This window comes from Neophocaena asiaeorientalis, unplaced genomic scaffold, assembly GCF_003031525.2.
Source record: "Neophocaena asiaeorientalis asiaeorientalis breed wild unplaced genomic scaffold, Neophocaena_asiaeorientalis_V1.1 scaffold914, whole genome shotgun sequence".
Classification (NCBI taxonomy): domain Eukaryota; kingdom Metazoa; phylum Chordata; class Mammalia; order Artiodactyla; family Phocoenidae; genus Neophocaena; species Neophocaena asiaeorientalis.
In genome coordinates, this window is record NW_020172076.1 from 14,300 (window position 1) to 25,356 (window position 11,057).

The following is an 11,057-nucleotide window of genomic DNA, read 5'->3' on the forward strand; positions in this document are numbered from 1 at the left end:
CTATAGTAAATATTTTGGTTTGTCAACGATATTATAGACAAAGGATTGTCCAGAAATGCTATGAAAATAAGTAGTCTTATTATTATTTCAGAAAATGGGCAGCAAACTAGTGAGGGACAAAAGACTACTTTGGCAATAGAAATAGATTTATCAATATTCACTGTGGTGCGGTCAGATTCAAAATGACTACAAAAACATTCATAATCTCAGAAAACCTGAAGTGTAATTTTTTTTTACTCTATACAAAGTTTTATTGCAGTCATACAAAGGTTACATTAGGTCAAATACAAAAAATACTATGATGGGCTTCCCTGGTGGCGCAGTGGTTGAGAGTCCGCCTGCCGGTGCAGGCGACATGGGTTCGTGCCCCGGTCTGGGAAGATCCCACATGACGCGGAGCGGCTGCGCCCGTGAGCCATGGCCGCTGAGCCTGCGCGTCCGGAGCCTGTGCGCCGCAATGGGAGAGGCCACAGCAGTGAGAGGCCCGCGTACCGCAAAAAAAAAAAATACTATGATGTAGTTTTACATTTATTAAACTACAGTTCAAAGCTTAAATTTACACATTCTATATACACTAAACATATCTACTGAAGTCACACTGTTCTTCCACTGACATTTGATATATGTGAGTGAAAGACATTAACTTTACAGACTTTTTAACATGAACCCTTAATATAAAACTGTGTACTACTTGTATGTAAATGGTTTAATGGGGAACCTAGTTAATGGGCTTCCGTTGCCACTCAGTCATCCATTTTGTTGCATATTTTATTTTAAATGCTTAAGGGGTAGGGCAAACTGGTAAGTTTAAATCTGGATACATTATCTAAATCTCCCAATTACCCCCAGTGAATTATAGATGAAAGCTGATTCCATCTGGTTCCAAATACCTATTACTAATAGTTTTTGTTTCCAAGAGAATTAACAGAATAAGATTGTTCCCATTTTTTCCACACTGGAACGTAGGCCAGACAAGCTTCCCCTGCAACTTCAGGTCTAAAGGAGTGTTAACACCTGTTCAAGCTTCAGTGGAGAAGCTGTCTTGTAGCCTCGGCCGAGTGAATGAAGGCACCAAAAAGAAGCTTTCATCCTTGTGTCTGGTGTGATTCCAGCATCCTGCATCTCATGCCAATCGCTGAATAACATCATGTAACAAATGGCTGGCCTGTGAAAAATCATTAAAAGCAGAAGTTTCATGGAAAGAATTTTCTCCCATGTTATCAGAGAAAAGCCAATCTCCCACATACAAGAAGAAGAGTTTTCCACAATTTGATCAACCTCATCACAGGATGGACGGCAAGGGCTGCTTGTAAACATCTTCCTTGTATTTCTTGTGAATGGGATGGTATTTAAGTCCTTCGACAGTTTACTTGCAACGTAACCATAAACAACATCATCCATATAATACATGAAGGCTGGTTCATCACTTCTGGTTTTTCTATTCCAGAGAAAAATGTATCATTTTCAACAACTTTCCTTGCAATGATGTTAACAGCAAATGTAAATGCAGAAGACACACAGTATCTTGCAGGTCCTGAAGTTATCTTAACGCCAGACCCTTCAGGAAAGTGGACATCAAGCAAAGAGCTGGCAACATGATTAACCTCTTCCAGCTGAAGTTTGTTCCTGTGACGTCCCCACCAACGTCTAACATGTTCATTGTGGAGCCAAGTTCTCCAGCCATGTCACACACACTGGGCATCTGATAGAGCGTGGGCATATACTTGAGATTCTTTGCAGACCCTTGAAACCTGAAATTTAACCTCATTTTTTAAATAATATATTATCTCATTTTTATTTATTTGGCTGTGCGGGGTCTTAGTTGCGGCTTGTGGGATCTTCAGGTGCAGCATGCAAACTCTTAGTTGTGGCATGTGGGATCTAGTTCCCTGACCAGGGATTGAACCTAGGCCCCCTGCATTGGGAGCGCAGAGTCTTAGCCACTGGACCACCAGGGAAGTCCCCTTAACCCCAGTGATTTAGACATCAAGTTCCTTAGCACATTCCAGAAACATGCCTACTGCTCTTCAGGGTAAGTGCCACACTTCATGTTACAGTGTTCACCTCCAGTATTACCTCCTGCTGCCATAGGTAGTAAGGCCCTAAGGGAAGGGGAGGACGATGGCCCGACTGCTCTACATCAGCAGCAGCACACATGGAGCCTGCAGAGTGCAGAGGTGTGTGGATGTTGCCAGCACCCCCAGATCCAGGACAGGTGAACCTAATGAAATACAGTCTTGGCATTTGGGTGACGGTGTGCAGTTTTCTTCAGCTGGACTCCATCGTCACATGGCATGATATTCACTCCAACTTTTGCTGCATACTTTGTCTGAGATGCTTGCTTGCAAGTACTTGTAGAAATTATGTTTTCTGGAGATACACCCAATTCTTGCACTGCAGCCATGTCAGTTTTACTGGAACAAAGCAAGTCCAGATCCAAGAGCTGCCAAGATCTCGAGTACAGCTGGAGTGGCACTTTACCACATAGGATGGCTTTATCTGAGCCACTTTGTTCTGCCACTGACTGCGTTTCTTCACAGTCTTTCCAAGATCACCCACAAAAAAATGCATTTTCTCCCGTCAGGGTATGTTCACAAACATAGTCATCAATAACATTTGCAAGGTGTGTTCCTTCATCCGACAGGCCAGCTGAGCATTTCGCATTGCACCTCTCAGCCATGTTGCAGAAAGCTGAGTCATAACCCAGGCAAAACAAGAGACAGGCCACTAAGCCTTCTGTCTGGGTCCTTAGAATATGCAACCCAACAGACAACCTGGGAGATGACCGCACTCTCAGCTGGGTTCCCAAAGTGGCTTGCCGTTGATGTCAGACTGCTCTCTGCACAGCACTTCTCCTTGGCCTCCAGGTGGTTGTGTGCTTGGTCAGAAAGCTCACCTTGAGATAACAGCCCAAAGCATCTTCTCTTTGTTTGGTGGAATTTTTAAAGAGGGATGTGGTTGCCTTGAGCAGAAACACCCAAGGTGGCTGGGGGGCGCCCAGGCCTGTGGAGAGAGACAGCGTGGGTCACGCATGCACCACATCAGCTGTGCTCTCCAGTAGAAACCTGTCTCCTTTATAAACCCAAATTTTAGTTTGGAATCTGGCCCAAACGAAAGCCTCTTGACATAGAGAAATGCACTCCTCATCAAAAGTAAAGCAGTTTTTGCAAATCAAAACCACAACAATGTATCACCTCACACCAGTCAGAATGGCCATCATCAAAAAGTCTATAGATAACAAATGCTGGAGAGGGCGTGGAGAAAAGCGAACCCTCCTACGCTGCTGGTGGGAATGTGAATTGGTGCAGCCACTGTGGAGAACAGTATGGAGGTTCCTTAAAACACTAAAAATAGAGTTGACATATGATCCAGCAATGGATTTCACTGCTTGATCTTTATCAGAAGAAAATATAAACGTTAACTGGAAAACGTACCTACACCCCGGTGTTCATAGCAGCACTATTTACAATAGTCAAGACATGGAAGCAACCAAAGTGTCCATCAACAGACAAATGGATAAAGAAGATGTGGTGTATGTATACAATGGAATACTACTGGGCCATAAAAAATAATAAAATTCTGCCAATTGCAACAACGTGGATGGGCCTGGATTGTATTATACTCAGTGAAATAATTCAGACAGAGAAAGGCAAATGCTGTATGTTTCCACTTATATGTGGAATGTAAAAAATAAAACAAACGAATGAAGATAACAAAACAGAAACAGACTCACAGATATAGAGAATCAACTAGTGGTTACCAATGTGGAAAGGGAAGGGGGGAGGGGCAGGATAAGGGTAGGGGATTAAGAGGAGCAAACTACTGTGTGTAAAATAAATAAGGGGCTTCCCTGGTGGCACAGTGGTTGAGAGTCCCCCTGCCAATGCAGGGGACACGGTTTTGTGCCCCCGTCCGGGACGATCCCACATGCTGCGGAGCGGCTGGGCCCGTGAGCCATGGCCACTGAGCCTGCGCGTCCGGAGCCTGTGCTCCGTAACGGGAGAGGCCACAACAGTGAGAGGCCCGCGTACCACAAAAAAAAAAATAATTAAAAAAAATAAATAAATAAGCAACAAAGATATATCATACAGCACAGGGAATATAACCATTATTTTGTAATAACTTTAAATGGAGTGTAATGTATAATAATGAATCACTATGTCATACACCTGAAGTGAATATAATATTGTAGATCAACTATGCTTCAATTTAAAAAATCAGGCAGGGGACTTCCCTGGCGGCCCAGTGGTTAAGACTCTGCAGTCTCAATGCAGGGGGATGGGGTTCAATCCCTGGTCAGGGAACGAGATCCCACGTGCATGCCGCAACTAAGAGGCCACATGCCACAACTAAAAGATTCCACATGCCATAACTAAAGACCCCGCAGACAGCAATGAAGATCCCGCGTGCCGTAACTAAGACCCATCGCAGCTAAATAAATAAATTAATTAAAAGGCAGGGAGTTCTATTTTTTTTAATTAAGGTACTGTTGATTTATAATGTGTTAGTTTCTGGTGTACAGCAAAGTGATTCTGTTATACATATATGGTTTTTTTCAGATTCTTTTCCATTATAGGTTATTACAAGATATTGAATATAGTTCCCTGTGCTGTACAGTAGGTCCTTGCAGGCAGTTCTGATAAATATTAATTTATAAGAACATGATGTATGTTAGATATCATATTGTATGATATCAAGTGAATTATTTATAACAGCTTTAGAAATCTAAATGTTGTGGTGTGATGCAGCCTCTCTAGACAAACGATTACCCAGAACTGCTGTTATATCAGTCTTTCTTGCTGTCTCAGACATTGGCAGCTAAAACAAAACAGAAGGATAGTAAAGTCCTTTTATATTGAAAATCTTTTTCAACATCCAGTAATACAGTCAGATTCAGAACTGCTACAAATACACTGATGACTTTTGAAATCTCTATAGAACTGGAAAGACATTCTTGCATCAGAAGTTATTCCTATATCATAATAGATAGTGTTACGATTCCTCTATAAGAAAAATATGAAGCCAAAGTTGTCTGGCCTCACATAGAAGCCTTGGTTCCCTCTAAACTAGAGCCTCCGCAGTTCCTTCGCTGGTGACACGATGGTGCTCAGAGCTCATTCTGACCCACAGGAACACTTTTCATGACTATGCTTACCGTAATCTCCAGAAGAGAAAAATGCCATTTGAAACTGTGTACCTATCAGTCAGCTCTCCCCACAGGCCTAATAAATAGAATTACAATGATTTGTTTTCACTATCTTTTAATCTACTTCCTCTTTTCCCACTTCTCCTTGGATTACTAATAACCAGAGCTAATTTAAGGACACCTGAAAGACTAGCATGGCAGATACGTCCATGTTCAAGAAGCTTAATAATTCCAACATTTATGGTTAACTAATTTTAATAAATCTCCGAGTAGTAAACGTGTTTTGTTTGTTTTAATTCTAGAAGTGAAAACTGATGATCCATCCCTGAACAATTCCACAGAGAAGGAAAATACTGTTGAACTCACTAAGTAATCTACTTCTGATCCTTAAGACGACATAGTCGGCAAAATGTTTTGTAAACCTCAAGCACAGTATTAAAAGGTATTAGTAATTCAGTATTTTTTGTACTATTTTAATTTATCTTGCTTATCTCTTTTTTTTAAACAGAGTCACAGATTTACTTATTTATTTTTGGCTGTGTTGGGTCTTCGCTGCTGCACGCGGTCTTTCCTCTAGTTGCGGTGAGCAGGGGCTACTCTTCATTGCGGTGCACAGGCTTCTCATTGCAGTGACTTCTCTTGTTGTGGAGCACGGGCTCTAGGCATGCGAGCTTCAGTATTTGTGGCACGTGGTCTCAGTAGTTGTGGCTCGCGGGCTGTAGAGTGCAGGCTCAGTAGTTGTGGTGAACGGGCTTGGTTGCTCCCCGGTGTGTGGGATCTTCCTGGACCAGGGCTCAAACCCGTGTCCCCTGCATTGGCAGGCGGATTCTCAACCACTGTGCCACCAGGGAAGGTCCTCTAACTCTTTATTAAGTTTTTATTTATTTAAGACTTACTCCAACTGCTATAATGGTAACTATTTTTATCTTGTCAGCGTTATATGAGATTAGATGTTAATTGTTAGATTGATTTTAAAAAAGAAAAACCACTGGAGGTGAGATTTGAGCAGTCTGCTCACTCTTACCTTCCTGAACAGCCTTCAGAGTAAAGACAGTTCTTTACTCTCTACCTGATATTTTAAAAAAATGGAAGTAACACAACCTTCCCCAAATGCAGTATATGAGTCTAAAGTTCTACATGGCTTCTTAAAGCATACGTACCCCAAACTGCAATATCAATTAGACATCACATTTGATCTTACTTTGTTAATCTTCGTGTTAAAGGAGAGAACAAATATCAAAATTAAAAGTACAAATTATAAGTCTGACACCTTTAATTAAATAATTAATTAGTTAGTTAATTCGTTTATTTATTTATTTATTTGCGGTACGCGGGCCTCTCACTGCTGTGGCCTCTCCCGTTGTGGAGCACAGGCTCCGGATGCGCAGGCTCAGCGGCCATGGCTCACGGGCCCAGCCGCTCCGTGGCATGTGGGATCTTCCCGGACCGGGGCACGAACCCCTAGTCCCCTGCATTGGCAAGCGGACTCTCAACCACTGCGCCACCAGGGAAGCCCCGTTTGTTTATTTTAAAGCGGAGCTGACTGTAGTCCAGAGAGGTGTGGGTCTGTCTGGAGTGACCGGCTTCTAAGGGTCAGAGCCCAGAGTGAACACAGGCCTCCTGCCTCTGTGAGGGGCCTCTGCTTCTGCTTCACATCACCGCCGCCATCCACTGCAGCCTCGCTATAGAATTAGAGCTCTAGAATTATGTGAAGGAGAAATCCAGTTCATTCCACAAGACCTTTTAACCATCTTTAGAATATCTAAGGAGGCATTAGGGACTTATAATGTATTTTGTATAGAATTAGGAGATCTACAAGAAGAATTTTATGGAAATTCTGTTTAAAAGTTCATTTTAATGTTAAAATTTTATTATACAAATTTCAGGTTTTATACAGAGAATGTTGGAATTCTTCAACATTCCTCAAGATTTTGAAGTTGCAAAATATAACACCTTGGTAAAAGTAAGAGTCTGATTTCTATTTGGGGGAACAGAACTGTTTGAAAGTTCTGTTCTAATTATTTTTCCTGTTTGATAACTTTTTTGTTGTTTGAAAAATTGTGCATATCCTGAATAAATATTCCTTAGTATATGAGTTGATTTTTAATAGTCAAGAAAATTTTTACATTTAAAATTTAATGTTTAATTTTTAGCTTATTGTAAAAGAAATGCATGCTTATAATAAAAATGTAAACAGTATAAAATCTTAATATGACATTAAAAAATAAAGGTACTCCTCCCTGTTATTAACAGTTTCTTGTATTTTAAGAGTAGACACCAAGTCTACTTTGACACCAAGTATTTATACTGTGTTGAATTTCCATTATTTTTCATTAGAAAGAAAAACAAAAAACTTTTCCTGCGACGTCATACAAATGCAAAATAACACCAGCATTCAAAATGATGTTCCATTTGTATCTTTTAGATATTATAATAAAATGTTACTTGAAAATAACATTTCTTCTGTGATTAAGAAAATATGAAAAGTGGTACAGTTTAAACATATACAGGTGTATCTATAGCAAAAATACTGGAAGGAAATATAACAAAATATTAATAGTGATTATATATCTGTAGTAGGACTTCAGATGATTTTTATTTTTTCTATTTACTTTCTCTATTTTCTAAATTATATCTGCAAATGAACATGTATCAGTTTTATAATCAACATTTTAAAATGGCGTGTATGGCTTGTTATTTAATGAATGCAGCTTATGAAAGAACAACCTGTTTTCCAGGTAGGGACAGAGGGAGGTAAGGAGACGGCCATGGTGGAGCTGAGGTGGCCCCAGAGCCCCAAGGACCCCGGGGACCACAGCTTTCTGATATCCGCACACTTCCTCCTGGCCAACGGCATCGAGGTACAGTCTTCATGTTGACTCCCATGTGTTTATCCACCTTGCTCATAGCTAATTTCTCAGCAAAGGAAAACGCTCCCAGGGGTGCAGGTTCCTGCTCCTGTTCTGAGTCACTTATGGAAACTTTCCTAATGTCCACACCTCACAGAGATCCCTTCACACACTTCACTAAGCACCTGCTGTGTACCAAGCAGCCACTAGAGGCCAGGCCCAAAGATGAAAAGACTTCATACCCCGCCCCTCGGAAACTGCCGCCTGGGAGGGACAACACATCGTGATCTCGCCGCCCGTGACTCAGCTGATCCTGAAATGTACGTGAAGTGCCCTGGGCTCAGGGACAGCAGGGAGGGCTGCATGGAGGCCACGACCTTCGCTAGGTCTGTGTCAGGCCAAGGGCATGGTTCCAACCTAAAACAATAATGGAACAAAAACAAACCCAGAGCCGATACCTGAAGTTCCAGTAAAATCTGCAGCCCATGTCAGAGTGTCTTCTGTCCAGACACTCAGACTTCCGGAGGGCACAGGGCTCCTCAGCAACGTCCACAGAGCAGTTCCCTCAGGCTCTGGGAGCTCCTCACTTTGCCCCACTCGAGGTGTCAGCTCTGGTTTGAGGAAGGAGATTCACATCTCTCCAGGGGCCCAGACCTCCAGTGATGCAGCCCAGGGAAGGGCAGTTATGCAGGGCCCTGGGCCCAGGGCTCAGGCTTGCCGCCCGCTGTCTGCGTTCACTCACTGACCTCCAGTCTCGGGACAGGTTATTAAGGAGATGTCTCTGATACCCAAGCAGTTTTGCCTGATGTTATATCTGGCATCCACTCTTATCCAGATTCCATGGAAACATATAAAAAGTTAACCCAAGTTCAAATGTGTCCAAGAAGGAGAAAGGCTTTTGTTAACCTTTTACCTAAAAATGTATACCGTATTTTGTGGAGAATTTAGTTGTGTGGGTAAAAAGTAAGTAAAAATCAAGTTGGAAACCATGATAGGATGTGTTAGAGTTTTTTCTTCATTGGAAAGGAAGCCGTCCCTTCTGGCCTCCCTCACTCACCTCGTGCGCGACCGTGAGTCTGTTCCCTCGAAGGGAGTAACCCTCCCTGACCAGATGGACAGAGCTTTCCTGTACAAGAGGCTTTTTGAGCTGGCCCTTCTCCTTTGTTAAACCATTTTGGTGGAAATCTCCCAAAATTATGTTAAATTTTACCTTCCTGAATGAAGTGACTTGAACGTGGTGTGTGCCCTGCAGCCAGCGCAGGGGGGTTATGCCGAGCAAGCCCTCCACATTCTCCAAGGTTAAGGCGGAGGCAGGTTTTCAGGAAGACAAACACCCCATCAGGACGGCTGGGATGACAGAGGCATTCGCCTATGCAGGGGCCCCTCCCGGCCTGCCATTACCTTGGTCTGCATGACGTGCCAGCATCCCCGCCTTTCTCCTTGCCAAGGGGGATACTTTCGTTTAGACCGTGTCCTGTCTCTAACAATGCCTCATTTCGTTTTGTTTTTTTTTTAATTGCTTTATAAAAGACACTATCCAGAAAACAGAGCTACGTGCCTTAGCTGTGGAGGAAATATTTGCAAAATATGTGTCTGGTATAAAATTTGTTTTTAGAATATATAAATAACTCCTACAAATCAGTAAAGAGAAAAACAACCAGATAAAATTATAGACAAAAGATCTGAACACATAATTTGCAAAAGAAGGTATATGAATGAAAAATAAACACATGAAAAGATGCTCAACATTATTAGTAATTAGGGAAATGTAAATCCAAACCACGATAAGATACCATTACACTCCTATCAGAATGGCTAAAATAAGAAAACAAAAAAATCCTGATAATAGCAAGTTTTGGCAAAGATGCAGAGCATTTGGAACTCTCATACGCTGCTAAGGAGAATGAGAAATGGTTTAGACACTAGTAAACAGCTTGGTACATTTTTTTTTTTTTTTTTTTTTTTTTGGGGGCACGACGGAGCACAGGTTCCGGAGGCGCAGGCTCAGCGGCCACGGCTCACGGGCCCAGCCGCTTCGCGGCATGTGGGATCTTCCCAGACCGGGGCACGAACCCGTGTCCCCTGCATCGGCAGGCAGACTGTCAACCGCTGCGCCACCAGGGAAGCCTTTGCTGTTGTTTTGAGAGCTGGTTTTCCAGCACCCACCAGAACTATACCCAGCCACATCTCCCTTACGGACTAATTCAGACCTTCCTGAAATTATGCTCTGCATTCCTTGGTCAGTCGTCCTCAAATTCCATTCCCAGTATTTCTTCACATCCACTAAAATGGCTTTTTTTAATGGAAAATTATGTGTTGATGAATATGCAGAGAAATTGGAACAATCATACATCGCTTGTAGGAATGTAAGATGGTGTTGCTGCCGTTTGACAATTCCTCAACAAAGCAAACACAGAATGACCACATGCCCAGCAGTTCCACTCCTAGGTACATACCCAGAAGAACTGAACAAAAGTACTCAGGTACTTGTACCTGAATGTTCATAGCAGCACCACTCACAATAGCCAAAAGGTGGAAATAATCCAAAGGTCCATCAGTGGATGAACGGATTAACAAAATATGGCATATCCATGTAATGGAGTGGTATTCACCCATAAAAAGAAGTGAAGTACTGATACCCGCTACAGCATGGGTGAACCTCGAAAACCTCCTGCTAAGTGAAAGAAGCCAGACACTAAAGACCACATATTGCATGACTCCATTTATATGAAATACCTAGAATAGATAAATCAACTCCCTGGAGACCGAAAGCAGATTGCCTGCTGCCAGGGGAGGGAGGAATGAAGCCTGACTGCCGAAGGGTGTGGGGCGGTCATTGGGGTGATGAAATGTTTTGGAACTGGATAGAGGTCGTGGCTGCACAACATTTTGAAGGCACCAGACACCACTGAGCTGTATACTGCAAAACAGTGAATTTTATGTTATGTGACTTTCATCGCAATTTTAAAAATCCATTCCTGCAGATTTCTTCCAGATTTTCTCTCTGTATATAATCAAATTAGTTTGATTTCTTTTGATTTGAATTGTTATTGAAGTATAGT

At 42.3% G+C, this 11,057-nt stretch overlaps 1 pseudogene; it reads right to left on the reverse strand.

Moving 5' to 3' along the window:
* Positions 1-1,018: 1,018 nt before the first annotated feature.
* On the reverse strand, positions 1,019-2,680 carry LOC112403735 (antizyme inhibitor 1-like; annotated as a pseudogene).
* Between the last annotated feature and the right edge of the window lie 8,377 nt (positions 2,681-11,057).